The following is a 16,439-nucleotide window of genomic DNA, read 5'->3' as shown; positions in this document are numbered from 1 at the left end:
TTGAATATTCTGATTAATGAAATGACAGGAGATTTTCAAGAAGGGGCCTTTCTATGTTACTGTAAAATCACTTTACAGAAATGCCTTTTAAGTTATACTAAATTGACTACATGTCCTACATAATCTGAATCTTAATAAAAGACATTTAATCTTTAAAAAATCTGTCCATTCTATTCCAGGGAACAGCACCTACCAATTTTACCCTTTTGGGATATACTATTTGTCACTGTCTCAGTGGCTGCAAAGCTTCAGTGTGCATAATAATTGCAGGGGTGGGGAGAGTGTCAACATGCAGGATGGGTCCCTGTTCTGTAGAATCTGAGTCAGTAAGTCTGGGGTGTGGGCTTGGAATCTGTACCTTTAACAAGGGATTATAAACAGGATGCGGTGGTACATGCCTATAATCCAGTGAATCAGGAACCTGAGGCAGAAGAATCCCAGGTTCCAGGCCAGCCTTGGAAATTTATCAAGACCCTGTCTCAAAATGAAGAAATGAAAGGACTAGGAATGTATCTCAGTGGTAAAGTGCCTCTGGGCTCAAACCCTATTTCCTCTCCTCTAACAAACAGGCAAAGGATTCTGGTGCAATGATCTCTCCACTTGTGTAAAGAAACTCTTCTCTGTGGATTAAATTACTGGTTCCTGGTCTTCATTTTGCGATTGACAGTGGTTGACTGCAAAAAAGGAGTCACAGAGTAAAAATAAATGTGGGCAATGCTGAGTTAAACAGGCTTATATATTTGTCTCATAATTTTTCATATGATAAGATGTTTGGAGAATTTCTGAAGAGGGCTTTTATTTCTTGGTAGGATATTCCAAATGTTTATGATTTTTTGAATTCATTTCATTATTTTATTTAATTTTTTGTGGGCCAACCATGGGCCCCTCATGTTCCCAGTAACAGTTTGGGAGTCCTGGGGTAAGTGATTTCCATATTATAGCATTTTCCATTATTCCTTTAGTATTTGAAGAAATTAATGAACTTCTCCAGGCAAGTAGCTTTTACTATATAGTTTAGGCAAAACACAATCTTCATATTTTGTAAATGCAAATTTTCAGGACTGGACTAAATGACTTCCTAAGAAACATGCATTAACTTTTTTTTTAATATTCAAATGCATTTTCTGTTCATTCTCTTAATAAGAAGTGTACCAAAGAAACCTGTTTTGAAGCCCTTCATTTCCTATTAGTGCCTATTAACTAAAGTAAAATGTAATCTAGAAGAACTTCTTATAATAGAAATAAAGTCCACGTGACCAAAAATTTAACACTCATCCAACAAGAACTGCTTTAGAAGTGGCCGGGTCTTTATTGTTCAGAATTTCTGATGTTGGAGTTTATTCAAAGGGTTATAAGAAAGGTCTTTTGAAACACTTCTGTAACAAATTATTTTGGCTGAATTATAAATCCTCAAAAGTAGGGTTTTATTATAATGGAAACAGAGTTAGAATAAACTCAAACAGCATTTGTAGGCAGCACTGTGTAATTAGGGTTGAGTGTGTTGCTATATTATGACTGGAAGCGTATCTTTTCACTATCTCAGTAAAGCACTCCTAGTTTTATACACAGTATTATTGGTCAAGTGCTCTGTGAGCTTCCTTGTTTCTTTTCATCTGATTGTTTAACACATCTTCTGCATATGAAGCACCACATCTCAGATGACCTGTCAGGTTTAAATTATTAGCCCTGGATCACTCCTCTGTAAGAAATGCTCTACATATTTATCTGTAGAAGTAAATAACAGCTTCAATTTAAAATGTCAACAACTTCAAAGAACGTTCTAGTCAACTTGGATGAATTCTAACTTTTTAATACCACGGTCTGAAATTTGGCCCATAAGATTAGGAAAAATGATGGTTAACTCACTAATTTTGTACTGGTGCTTTATAATTTCCAACACATTTAATAAACCTGATCAAAATAGGGAATCCTTGAAATGATCCTGTGAGGCAGTTATGTTGCAATCTTTGTGTCATTCAACTTTCAATTACTGTAGAAAAACACCTGAGACAATCAACTTCAATAAAAGAAAGGTGTATTTTGGTGCACAGTTTTGGAGTTTTCAGCCCAGGGTCAGTTGACCTGTTGCCTTAGGGCCTGTAGGGGAGGCAGCATATCATGATGGTACGAGGAACGGTTCACCCTAAGGTAGCTGGGAAGTAAAGAGATAGGAGGGGGTTGTGGTTCCAATATCATTTTTAAGGGCATGCCTCAAATGTCCCAGCTTCTTTCTTCTAAGCCCCATCGTCTAAAGGTTCTGCCATCGCTCAGTAGCACCACCTGCTGGCAGCCAGGGCTTTAACACATGGACCTGTGGGTACACTTATCCAAATCACAGCCATCTTCAGGTACAGAGGTTGGGAAACTAAGAAGCAATAAAAGCAAGCAATTCATTCAAAATATCTTACTCAGTAAATAATGCAGCTAGGACTCAGAGCCAGGTAGTTTGATGCAAAAGCCCATATTCTTTCTATCACATAAGCTTCATTTCTCCAAGTCACCTTTCACTCAGACTACATAAACCCTGGGAGAATTTGGTAGTCTAAACCCATCCACCCTTTAAAGATCATCAAGGGATGCAAAAACTCTCCAGTTACAAACATCTTTCCTGTTTGTAGGCAGTGAGTAGGGAGGACTGAGTCACAAAGGCCTACTGTGTTCACATACTTATCTTTCGCATGTGGTTCTTATAAAAACAAACAGATGTTATGATGACAGTTTTGAAAATATGTTTGGAATATGCCCATGACAGTACGTAGGGTATCCAGGAGCTTCTCAAGAAATGGAATGGTAGCTATTCTTAATTTTATTTGCAGAATTCAGCAACGTTGAATTTTAACTGTATTCTGATATTGAAAAACAGTGAAGTTTCAGAAAACCTATCACTTGTGTTCTGCAAAAAGTCTTAATATGACTCTTGAACTCCTTCCTTTATCTATACTGAGGCCAGATCCTAACTCAAAATTCCTTTACTTTATCTCATAAATGATTAGCTGGACTGCTTGTCCCCACTGATCAGTTGAAACAAAATGCACATTATCCACATTTTTCTTAAGCGTTTCTCTTTCCCCTAGGATGCTGACCTTTAGCTCACCCTCAGCCTGAGCAGCAAACATCCCTCCTGAGAACAGGCTGGCCACAGGGTCAAACACTGATGTACTGTCGTATCACATCATCCTTGAATTTCACTTGCCTACGACTAGTTCTTCCTGGCTTTGTTCAGTCCTCCCTATAAAGGAAAAATCTTTGTTTTTTCCTGCCTTACTCTTGATGCTTCCAGATCTGTGGTTAGAGTTTCCCCTGTTTCTACCGTCCTTTCCTCCCCTTGCAATAATCCTCTTCCACAAAGTCTTTCCGAAGTGCAGACTTATTTTTATTTGACGAGTGTGTGGAAGGATATTCTGTGGAAGTGGTCTGCAACCACTAGCTTATTATCAAGATGGTTCATAGAATAACTTTCTTTAGGTGCTTCTTATGATTTGTGCTACAGCTCATCGCTAGTCACTGTGTAAGGAAGAAGCTCGGGGTTGGGTGTGGAAAGCAGCAAACCTGTGGGAGATAGAACTCTCTTGACCAGTGAGAACTCCTTTTTTCCTATTTAAAATAAGCTACTGGGGCTGGGGTTGTGGCTCAGTGGGGGAATGCTTGCCTGGCATGTGTGAGGCACTGGGTTCGATTCTCAGCACCACATATAAATAAGTAAAATAAAGTCCATTGACAACTAAAAAATATTAAAAATAAGCAAATAAAATAAGCTACTTCATAGACATCCTTTATATGTCTCTGTACCTATTTGGCAGGGATCTTTCAAAGATAGGAAATTGTTATAATGTATTTTTAAAAACACAAGTTTTGAAACAATATAGAGCACATGGTCCACTGGAGATTAAAAATACGTTTGTTCCTATAAAGATAAAAACGTTCTGTGCTTGTTAGAATAGCTGTTATGAGGGGAGTGAAATTTGGGGTAAGATTTTTCTTTCTTTTTCCTTAGAATGTCTGCAATGGACAGGAATTACTCCTTAAAAATGTTTTTTCTTTATTTGTTTATTTTAAAGGATATACTATTTTAGTCCATTCAGGCTTCCATAATAAGATCCCATAAACTGGGTGGCTTAAACAACAGAAATTTATTTTTCTACACTCCTGGGAGTTGGAAAACCTAAGATCAAGGTTCTGGCCATGCTCAGCTTACAGCAAAGGCTGTTTTCCAGGCTTGTTGAGGCTGCCTGGTCTCTAGGTCCTCCCATGGCCTTTACTCCTGTGCATGCAGCGGGAAGGAACAGGTGATTTTTGGTGTTTCTTCTCATAAGGAGTGTGATCCCATCAAATCAGGGACCTACCCTTGTAACTTCATTTAACTCGGTTTCTTCAAATGTAACTTCCTTATTCCAAACATAACCACATTGAGGGCCAAGTTTGCAGTTGATGCATCTGGGAGAAGATACATAAATTCAGTAAATAACACACAGACTTACTATAAAATTCAAATAATACAAATGAGTATATAAGACCAACAGTGAAAGTGGTCTCTTTTCCCTTTCTCTCTTCCCTGCCAGCCACAAGCATTCTTCCAGTCTTTTCTCTATGTTCACACCACATGTACGGAGGAGCGAGACACACACACATATATACATGCATACACAGAACCTTGTAGAGTTTCTCGTTTGTTCTTACAGTATTGTACACTCTGTATTGTTCTGAATTTTGCTTTTTTCATTTTTCAACATATCCCAGACAACTTTCCAAGTCTGGGATATGTTGAAATAGTTTTAGTTTGTTAGCTTTAAATCTACTTAGATTCCTTGTTGGTACCGTAATTTGTTGAAGGATGCTTAGTTTTTTTTTCTCATTATTTTTGCTCATTGTCACCTTTAAAACAATTTTAAGCAAAGGCAAAATTCAGTTAGTACAGTACGAGCCTGGTATGGAACAAAGAAAGCATTTACATTAAAAAGGGTTAGAAGGAAATAAATCAAAATATAAGGTGGTTATTTCTGAATAGTAACAATACAGATCATTTTGTTGTTTTTAAACATTTACTATATTGTCTGCTTCACTCTTGGTACGGTTGCTGGGGTTTTTATTTTTTCAATCTTCATGCAAAGTCTTGCATCAATTTTGGAGAGTTCTGCTCTTTACTGCATAAAGAACAAAATGTCAACTAATGTGTGAGTTACTTAGTTTAGCTGTAAACAATAACCAAAATTATATCTAATCACATCGTCATTATCATCATCACCATCACCTCACTTACATAAACAGGTAGCTTCTTTTTGGAGAAATCACATGTTAAGGAGAATATTTTTAGGATTGGTCTTTGGTAAATTTAGGTCTTAAAGCTAGTTGAACTGTGTGACTTGGAAAAGTCATCTTTGCCTTTCCTGACTCAGTTTCCTCCGCCACTGGGTAGAGAGCTCTGTGGGCCTTAGAGATCAAAGGGGCCAAGAGCCAGATTGTTTGACTCATGGGCCACAATGTTGATACAGCCATTTGCCTCTGACTTATTCCTGCCAATAGACCCACGGAGCCTTCGGTCTTCGTGATGTTCTGCCTCTTCTTTGAATCTGTGTGAAATCCATAGAAATGTTGGAGCTCCCTTTCGGCTACCAGTTTGCACAGTGGCGGAGCGAGTCCTGTGTCATCCCTCCTTAACTTGCTTTTGTTCTGTGCACACTTGCCTTTTTTCAGTTATGTGAGTTATTTTGAGGGGAGGAACACTGCTGATTCTAGGTTGCTTTTCAAGAAAAGCTCAGGACAGATTTTACAAGAGGGGGAGGCTCCTCCCTCCTGGCGTCATATAACATCTCTGTGGTGCCCTTTCCAGTTCTGCAGTGGAAGCCCTTGTGTCCCCGTCCCAGGCAATGGCCACTTCTGTCCCCAGACTCTTAACACTGGGTTGGGCCTTACAGGGGAAGGGGGTCTACTTCCTGAGTTCTTTTGTCAGAGATTCAGAAGCTGCATGGTAGAAGACCGTTCATAGTTCTAAGTTCTATCCCTGCTTGCAGCATGGGATACTCTCCAATGCTTCAAATTAGTCTCGGAGAAAAACTATTCCCTTTTTGTTCTTTGTTGTTTTCCTAGAAAAATGAAAAAGACAGTTTATCGCTTTGCTGGCAAAGGAGAAACACAGGGGACTCCTGTCCTAAAGACTGATTCTCTCCCTTTCTGTTCTTAAAGGAAAAAAGTTAACACAGACATTGTAAGCTGTTAATATCAGTCCGAAGTGTAAAAATCAAATTACTGTTCCATATTTGTTCCTCTTCCCACTAATAATTATGATTTACACCATGCATACATCTGTTCCTATTTATAAAACTATATTGCACACTCAGTGTGTTGGAGCTCTCTTTCTGCTACCAGTTTGCACATCTGGTTGTGTGTGTGTGTGTGTGTGTGTGGTGTGCATTTTTTTCTTTCTTTTTGTCAAAAGGGGTGTCATATTATACATGTATAAGATAATGAAAGTAATGTTAGGGTAGTTGGATTAAAATAATCAGAGCACATTTGGCGTCCATTACTTTAAGACAGCAATTTCACACACCCAAATCGCCTTCCCTCCCCTATCCAGCTTGTCCATCAGCAGGCTGTACTCAGTAAAATCTTTCCCCTGATATTTGTCAATAATTTACTGCCAACTAAGTTTTGCCTAGATAATAGTTAGTGCAGGAAAATGCTCCTATTTGCCTACATATTTCCTTTTTTCACTTCCTTGAGAGATTAAAAGATGGAAGGAAAATATTTTTTAAAGAAACAGTAATTTGAGAATTCATTTTAAAAGTCCTTAATCTTGTCTTTGGTTTTGGGTCTAGTCGAACAAGCCCGGTTTCAAGTTGAGGGACATAGTTCTTGTCTTGGTATTAATTGAATTCTAGCCTCCCCCATATCCAGACATTGCAATAACTATATTTAATTTTTTTCTAAAATAAGTTCCTTTTGCTGCAATTTAAGGTTTATGTCCTCTTGCTCTCTGAGGATACAAAGAGCAGTTATTTGTGCTCACAGTTCTTCTGATTAAGCCAATAATTGGAAAATAATCACATTGAAATGGGCTTCAGAAGCTTGAGTGGTACTTGTACTTGGGAGCTAACAAATATTTCTCCCCTCCGAAGCACATAGTTTGGAAAAACACTGCACAAAAAGCTTCAGGATGGGTTTTCCCAGCAGTCATCCTATATCTTCCAAGATTAGTTGCCAAGGAGGACTGGCAGGAGCACTTAGGTCCTGTGGAGTGGAACAAATAATCAGATTCTGGCACACTGCCAAACTTTATTGATCCTTTAAAACACACACACACACACACACACATACACACACACGCACACACATATGAGAGAGAGAATGTGTGTCAAATTCTGACTTACTGCCTATTTCCAAGTTGATCTGTCTTTCCTTCAGTACCTGAGGAGAGAGTTAATGGTGTCTAGGGACAAGGTGTTTTGCACAACCAGTATTTCTTCCCTTCAGCTAGTTGCTATCCATCCAGAGGACCGTTGCTCTTCTGCTCTGCTCTCAGTTTGTTTGGTCATTGTCTCTGTATCCCAGCTTAGCTGAGGTGACCAGTAGGGTGAAAACAAAGGCACAACTTATTTTTGCATCTGAACCGGACTTTATAAAGAAATCACAATGGTCTGCTGCTCAAGCAGCACCACAGTGTTCCTGCAGTGTACTGGGTTTTCAAGATTTCTTCATCCTTACGGAAAACAGTTCTTTAGTTGTTTGTTTCTACATTGATGAGCTCCATGAGAGCAGACTTTTGTTTTATTCACTGTTAATCCCCAGTATTTAGAACAGTGTCTGGCACACAGTAGGCCTTGAGTAAGTGTTTGTAAATCGACAATGGATATTGCCACTGTACAGCTTTCAAGGAGAGGTCTAAGAAAGAGATTTTAAGTGTAGTAACTTCCATGTCTTTTTAAAGTCACCCCCGAGGATTCTCAAGTCACTTTCCTTAGAATTTAGAAGCACCCAGTCTCTTCTATGTGTTGCTCCAAGCACCTGGAAAAGGAGCTCACCATAGCCCCTCAGTGGATGGCGCTGTCTACAGATTTCTTTCTAGTGAGATTTGGTGAGGGAACTTTCAAACTATGAACCTTTCCTGCGAGGTGGCTGACAGGAGCACAGACAGGTACCCACTTGTTCACAAGGAACTAGGGATCATGAACTTTGGTTCAGCCTTTTTCTTGAGTTGGCATCAGATGAAGCCAGCTGTCACTATGTCACTATTCACAGGGGAGCCTCAGGCACACATACCAGCGTGCAAGTCACCCCTCTATTTGTTGCTCTGTATACTTCCTGCTTTGTACCACAAGTCTTTTTTTTTTTTTTTTTACCTTCACAAAAACCTTTGAATGCCTATTTGTCCCATTGTGGTATTTTTGTGATAAGATGCAGAAGATTAGAAACAGAATTAGATAAACTGGAATAGGAACACAGATATGTATCTGGAACTGGAATAGGAATTATTGTTGTCTTAGGAAACACCATGTATAAAGTGACAGTTATGTGAAAACTATTGTATGGAAAGTTGAAAAATGCAATTACCCTAATGAAATTCAGCTAAAAACAGGATGAGTGAGTAAATGTACAAGTAATATAAAACCTATGTAGCTGGTACAGTCACTAGATTTTTGGGAATCATTTTCCTGCTCTTATCTCTAGTTTGGCATTACATGTAAGCCCCTTGTCCATGTGTTTTCAAATGCCATATGCATTTTTTGTCTTCCTATGTTACTATACATCTTTCAATGTTACAGTAGGAGGGGCAGCTTATGTTTCATACTTTTCACTGAAAAAAAATACCAAGGAAAATTTGATTTGTAAAAGTTGTTTCTCCTCAGTTCATTTGTTCACTTGTTCATTTCTTCTCTGGACCAGTTATTCAATTATCCTTTTGTCCTAAAGTGTGGTAGGCTCTGGGAATACTCTGAGAAAGAAAGTGCAGTCTTTGACCTGAAGAATCAATGAGGACTTTGCTACAGAGTTGTGAGACACTTGGAAATTCCGATGACAAAGTCTGAGGTAATTGCCAGAAAGGCAAAATTGTGTTAGCCTGCTAAATAGGCTCCTACTTGACCAAGCCACTGGAGCTGGTGTATTCAAACATGATGTCTCGAAAGCCAGATGGATTTGGTCTTCCCACGTTGTTTCTAATGAGATGATATCTCCAAGAGCACCTAGTTCAGAGTAAATGCTCATTTATTTCTTTTTTCTTCAATGACTTCTTGATTCATTTAAATATAGTTTGTGGTTTTCTTTTTCCCCCAGAAATTACTATTTTCCATCATCAAGAACTGAAATAGACTTCTGAGAGCAAATTTAACCTACTTTTAAGAAACATCAAAAGAGTCTTTAGTTTAAAATGTTACATTTCTTTCCCTTGGTGCAATTCTTTTAATTTTTAATGTTTGTTTTAATAAAAACAAAAACTGAATCCACAGGGGAATCTGTTACAGCATGCCTTAATCACAGGAAAAGGTGACAACATATGGGAGATGTGAAAAAAAATTATACTGCAAGGCAATAGAAAACAACACCCAACTGCACACTGAATTTGGAAGCCTTCAGCACTTTATTGCATGCAAATGCCTTATTCCCTGTTCCTCTTTGCTAAAATACTTGTAGTTGCTCAACTGAGAAGGATTTGTTTTGCACAAATTTCTGGAGATAGCTAATTTCAGTAACATTTGAAAATATACACTTTTACATACATACATTTATATAGATCAATTTAGAATTCCTCTTTTTCCTCTAGGAATGACTTATATTGTAAACTATACTGCTGAGTAGCTTGTGTTTCCATGTAATGAAGTACCACTGGAGAGAACAGTCACTTGTGGCAGGTAGCAAAGAAATTTCAATAAAGTAAACTCTTGGTATTATCAAAATTATACATTTGGGGCTGTTAGCATGGCCTAGAAAAAGATGAGGACAGGCTCATCTCATTAAAAGAGAAGAAATAGTGGAATTAGCTTGAATCTAATTACAAGCCACACTATCTAATGTAAAAACATGACTGTTTTTTCACTCCCATTCATTTTGACTAGTAATTAGTTTTGGCCTCTAAAATGCCACCCTTTAATCATCCAAACACAGATGTGATTTGCCGTGCAATTTAATCTTGCTTTAATGAAGAACTAATGGACGCATCGCAAATTACTTTCCCTGTTGGAGAAAAATTCTATTTCCTGCTTTTCAAAAGATCAAGAGTATCTTGTGATAATAGCCCAAGCGGCCCTGGCAGCCTCACCGCACAGAGCAAACAAGCTCTTTTACTCAACTCCCAATTCAATGGAGAAAAAGAGGCTACAATTAGCAACAAAGCAGGGGAAACGCAGCATTACAGCCGAATCACTTTCTGTAGCTCAACCCCCAGCAACCACTGGCTTGTTAGAGCCAGGTCTAAAGTGTCAGGCGCGAACAATGCGCTGTGATAAATTACTCTCTTCAAACAGCTGCACTGCTAATTTTCAATTATACACACAAATGGCTCTCAGATTGGAAGAAAATGGAGTGCATGGGGAGAACAGTAGTAGATTTCTATGTTTGTTTGGTAGTGAGTGTGGAGGCGGGAGAATGACATCTTGAAAAGAAAGCCGTGGTGAGGAGCGGTGTTTGAACTTCAGAAGATGAGCTGTCCTGGATCTTAGGGAGACCTGTGGTTCCTTCGCCCAGCTCTGGTCTCGAAAAGACCTGAAATTACGGGTGACTTTCCTTCGTGGGCTGGTTTGTTTTCACCAGTCACCCAGTTGAGGCTGAAAATTCATTGCTGATCTCGCTGCCCTGTCTTGGTGAGCCTGCTCGGAACCACAAGGCTGGGTTCCCTGGCTACTGTGGCCGCCGCTGTACCAGATCCGCACAGACCCATCTCCTTTCTGATTGCCTGCGTTCCCCAGCGGCCCAACTGTGCTTGAAGCTTCTATTCCCTCCCTCTCATTCACCCCACCAACAGCAATTCCGAAGTTCAATTCTTACACATGGACTGAAGAGATGCCACCTCCACCCAAATAAAAAAAGTCTCTCTTTTAGACAAGAGAAAAATCTAAGAAATCTCCCTTGTTTCTCCTAACAAGATTTTGCCTTAAGGAAGGCTAAAATTTGGTCAGACTTCTTTCTCAAATGAGAATGGCTATTGTGAGATACTCAGTTTTACTTGTTTTTTTTTTTTTTTTTGATGCAGAAACACATTATTATATTGCTTTCTTGACTCATGTGTTATCCCTGTGTCCTAAACCCCAGCCTATCTTGGGGCTGATTTGAAAATTAAAGTTCAGGGAGGGATACACTGCTGGACCACCTCTCAGTGTTTCAGGAAAGATTCATGGTGGACCTGTGCTCAAACTGCTTCACCCAGACCTTTAGCACCTTGGTGCGGCACACGCGGCCCCACTCCCTGTTTTTCAATCTTGTCTATTTCCCAAGAAACAGAAGGCAAAGGTTGACTTTTTCATAGAAAGACACTTGCTAAAGATCTGAATGGTGGCATGAAATCATTTTCTAATAGAAAACAATGAAGCCAGTTCTTGTTGATTCTGTTCCTATCATTTTCCTTGCAGGAGAAGATAGTCACAAGTGTGTGACATGGGGTCTTCCTTTTGCTCGCTTTTCTTGGAAATCAGTTTGTGACCACAGTAGCTGCTCTTTTGCCTCATAGCAAGGATAGGTTGATGTTGGCGCATTTTTCATCTTGAAGATGACATAAATCTCTTGCCGCTCATCTTTTGAGGAGCAGCCTGACTTTCCATATATATATATATATATTTTAAAAAAATTTTATTTTATATATATATAAATATATATATTTTTTTATTTTTATTTTTATTTTTTTTAAACCATGATGATTTAAGTCAGGAGCTTCCTTTGACTTCAACAGAAGATCCTAAGTGGGCCTCATCTGCTTAAGGGCCACACATTAACACCACACAATCATTTGCCCAGAAGAGGATAATGGCCATTAAAATTTCTAACCGTTTTCTAGAAGATTGAATGTAATGTAAATTAATGTTTTAAAAGGGGGGCTTCTAGAATGGAATTTGTTTTAAAAAGAGCAATCATTTTAGAAGGATAAAGTGTGTGTGGGGGGGACCTCTTTCAGAGCAGTCTTCTTCATCAAGGAAAAACTAGAGTATTATATATTTGAATCGGAAATATTGCCATTTAGAAAAAACTATGTGGAAAATTTAAAATGCTGGTCCATTAAAAGTTACTTTTCTTGATGCAGCACAAGAAGGCTAGGGGGAGGTGGGGGATGGTTGTGATATTGAGTGGAAATGTGGCACCTTTCTTTCTTTCTTTCTTTTTTTTTTTTTTTTTTTTTTTTTTTTTGCTGAAGTGGGATTTTACTCCTTCTACTTTATAATCGTTACAGAAATTTAAACCTCAAACCATTTCAGCCCAAGCTTATACTAAGCTTGTTAGTGGTTTCTGATGCTGTGGACGATAATGCTGCAGCATTACCATAAATCAGCAGAATTAACTATGATCTTCAGAAGCATGCTTGAAAGTGGGTGACAGAAGTCTGCAATTTGGTGCTCTGAATATTATGATAACATTCTATATTAAATGTTCATAATCTACTTAAAGCTGAGCTTCAAGTACATTTTGTATTTGTGCTTTGCCCAATATTAAAAGCCAGTAACAATTATTACAACTCATGTGAGTCTTCATTATTTGCAAATGCAAAATATAAAAATATATGGTCATGTATGTACCAATTGGCTCTTTAATTAATTTTTATAAAGTATTCTTTTTTTTCATTTAAATGTGGCTTGCTTTGTCCACTTAAGAGTCGACTTGAAATTATATTTCTATCACATTGACATTTATAAGAAAAATTATCTTTAGATTAAAATGCATTTCAGATACTATATTGCAAACTTCTAAAATATGCATTATTCACTTTTCCTTCTATATCTGATGTCAGTTTCATACAATCTTATGACTTAAAAGGAAAGGATCCATATTGGGCAAAAGTAATACTCACATTTAATTACATGAAAATTAATACCCACAGCAAGTTTTGCAAACCCTCCCCCCAAAGATATATCCTCTGACTTGGTCCCCGAATGACCTAGTTATGAGCAAATCAAGGTTTATTTCTTTATTGTCTTTATTATTCTATTTTAAATTTTATACATCCCTGTACACATTGACTGATACACTAGAGACACAAAGAAAATATCTAGGCAAGTGGTTCTTAGCAAATGGATAGAAAATTATTATTTTTTAACAGTGTTAAAAAAGTACAATGGTTCATTGCTTGAACTGAAATTGCCACCTACCCACTTAGGTTTCCCCCTAAATAGCACTTACAATATAGGTTACATACCATGATCAATTGGCTAATTTAGCAGGTAAGTAAGTTTAGATACACTGAGGATTTTTAATATGTAATTTATTGGACTAAATGAAGGTCAAATAAAGTATGCAAAATGTAAATGCAACTTTATTTTCCCACTGATTTTGTGCAAATGTAAGGAAGATGGAATTTTGATAGTACTTTTCATTCACAATGGTTATATAGAAAAGCTCATCTAAACCAGATCCTAAATGGGATTAAATGTGATCTATTTTAAGTGGATCATCTCATAAAAACCTCATAAATTTCTAGCATTTAAATTCTCTCAAGGAAGCTCTGCCTTTCAGGTCTTGCCTGGGGATGCAGGAGGAATCTGAGTCCTTGAGATTCTTCTGTGTATAGTCCTTTCTCCAGCTTGCCCTTGCTTCCCCCGGCAGCAGTGAATGACTGCCAGCAGCCCTCCCTCTTAATGTCCCTGTGTTCATGAAGAGAAAAGATGCACAAAAGCACTTGAAAAGAGAAAACTGCTATGTGCATACAAAATGTACAACAGAAAAAAGAATAACTATATAACAATCACAATTTATTGGGTGCCTACTAAGTGCTTCAAAATGTGAATGATCTATATTCAAAATTTTCCAATCTTCTATATCCAGAAATTTCTAAACAGCAATGTGGGCAATTTAACATTGAGATAGACGAGGAAGTCAAGTCTCCAGAGGAGTTACTAGGACCCAGGATTTGAACCCAAGTGTTTGGTTCAAAAGCCAGTAATTTAAATCACTGAACTATCCTTTCTCCAATTACTTAAATATATCTATTGTATATCATCACTATATAAAAATATGTGCTAAAATGCATGCTACAAATTATGTGGTCATTGTATTATCATTTATGAAAAAACAAGATTTTTAAAAAAAAATAACTTTCCTTCCTTTCCAAGGGAACAAGAGTTGGAAGACATTTATCTCGAGACTGATTTGGAGAGAGGGAAGATGCAGAGGATCACTCAAGCAGAGGCATAAACGATTGGTAGGAGGTTTCTTCAATAAGGGAATTTTTCTTCTTTTTTGGCATAATATGCATTCATGATATTTTCATCAAAAGCAGCATTTTTTTTTTTTTTTATGGATTTGGCGAAGTTCCAAGAGTAAATGAAGATATAGGGCATGTGTGGACCCTATGGCACCGTAACTTATAATGGTCATGAAAATTTAGGAAGAGGACAATGTTTGGAGATCTGCCTTACCATCAGCAAAGTTTGTTATGCTAGTCAAGATATACTAACATGAAAAGGGGTATTCATGCAGAATAGGCCATGCACTCGGTGGGACAGAATACAAAATCTAGAACAGATCAATATATACATGAGGATGTGGTTATGATAAAAGACATTTGAAGTCAATGGAATAAATGAACTCTTTAATCCATATGGTGGGACAATTGGTTGACCATTTGGAAAAGAGATGTGATCAAGTCCCCGCTGTTCACAAAAATAGTCCTGAAGGATTAATGATTTAATATAATAAGCAAACACATAAACAAACATAAAACAGTATCAATAAAATAACACCATAAAGGTTCTAGAGGAAAACACAAAATATTTTTCATGGTCTTTAACCAGTAAAGATGTTCCTAAACAAAACACAAAACTGCCAAGTCAAAAGTTAAGGACTGATTACATTAACTACATTAAAATTAGAATCTTTTCTGCACTTAAATAAAGATCATTTTTTTAAAAAGTGAAAAGGAAAGCAATAGACTGGAAGAAATTATCTGCAATGCACTGCAATATTCAAAGGAGTAATAGTCACAATATGTAAAATTCTCCTACAAATCCAACAATAAGAGAAAAATATTCCAATGGTAAGTTAGAAAAGAATATAGAAGGATCATTCATTTTTGGAAGAAAAATATAACTAAGTGGTAAATACTGATATATTTCAGAGAAATGTAAATGAGGGCAAGTTACCAGTTTGTATCCCTCAAAATAGCAGAATTAAAAAGCTGCTCATGACCAGTGTTGCTGAAGATGTAGAAAGAAGGGGACATTTGTACACTGTGGTAGAATGTGAATACCATCCAAATTAAAAACTGACAAACTACCTTACCCAATAATTCACTTCTGAAAAACATGATCATAGAAATATTTTTCTTGTGTGTTCAAAGATATATGTATAAAGGCTGCCATCATAACATTTCTGGAAACCTACGAAGAGCTGGTTAATATAGGATAATAAATATGGTGCATCCACCCATGGAATATTATTGAGAATGAAATAGATTTGTAAATGGAAAGAGATCCAGTGATGAATGAAAAAAGGGTAAATCTCAGAATAGTAGGGGTAGCATAGTCTTGTTTATACAAAATCTCTATATGTGTATGCATAGTGATAGGAAAACCCTTACCTTGGCTTAGCACCTCATTGAGGGAAAGGGCTTTTGGAGTCAGATTAAGATTTCCATGGCAAATTGCATAACCCTTGGAAGACTCAGTTTCTTCATCTGGAAGATGGAGTCCTATCTTACAGGACTGCTCAGAGGGTTAATGGGGTAATGTATCTGAATCACGGAGCTCCACGTCTGGCTCATAGTCAGCACTTGATGAATGGTGGCTTTTATGTTTGTAGCTTCACAACAACTCTGAGATGTGGTGAGATATTTTCCCTCTAAATTTTTACATTTGGAGAAATTTGGGCTCAGAGAGGTTAAATGGCTTCTACAAGATCAGACAGAACCTTGGACTAGAGTAGATCTAATTATGTATTATTCTGACTTTTTTGTAGAAGCTGAAGAAATTGAAGGTTTGATAATATGCCTTCAGAAATTTCAAATTTTTAATCTATATTTTAGGAAGTATTACTTTCACCTGTGATATGAAAAAAAAAACTAATTTGCAATGGAAATTGGCATCGAGGAAACAAATCCCTCCAGTAGCTCTACAGTATTTCCTATGAAATGCCTGACCTCTAGCATCCAAATATCTGTCATTACTGGGACTTGAGAGCAATGAAATAGACAGATCCCTACTATTTTCTGATTAAAAGAATCTCTTCTACCAAGTCCCCTTCTCATTCCAGGTATCCTGCCCATTCTTAAATCTCAGTTTTTCCCTTCAGTTGACAGAATGCTCTGGCCTCTG

The sequence above is a fragment of the Sciurus carolinensis genome, chromosome 9 (assembly GCF_902686445.1).
Source record: "Sciurus carolinensis chromosome 9, mSciCar1.2, whole genome shotgun sequence".
Lineage (NCBI taxonomy): Eukaryota > Metazoa > Chordata > Mammalia > Rodentia > Sciuridae > Sciurus > Sciurus carolinensis.
The sequence above is the reverse complement of the archived record's forward strand: the minus strand, read 5'-3'. Positions refer to the sequence as shown.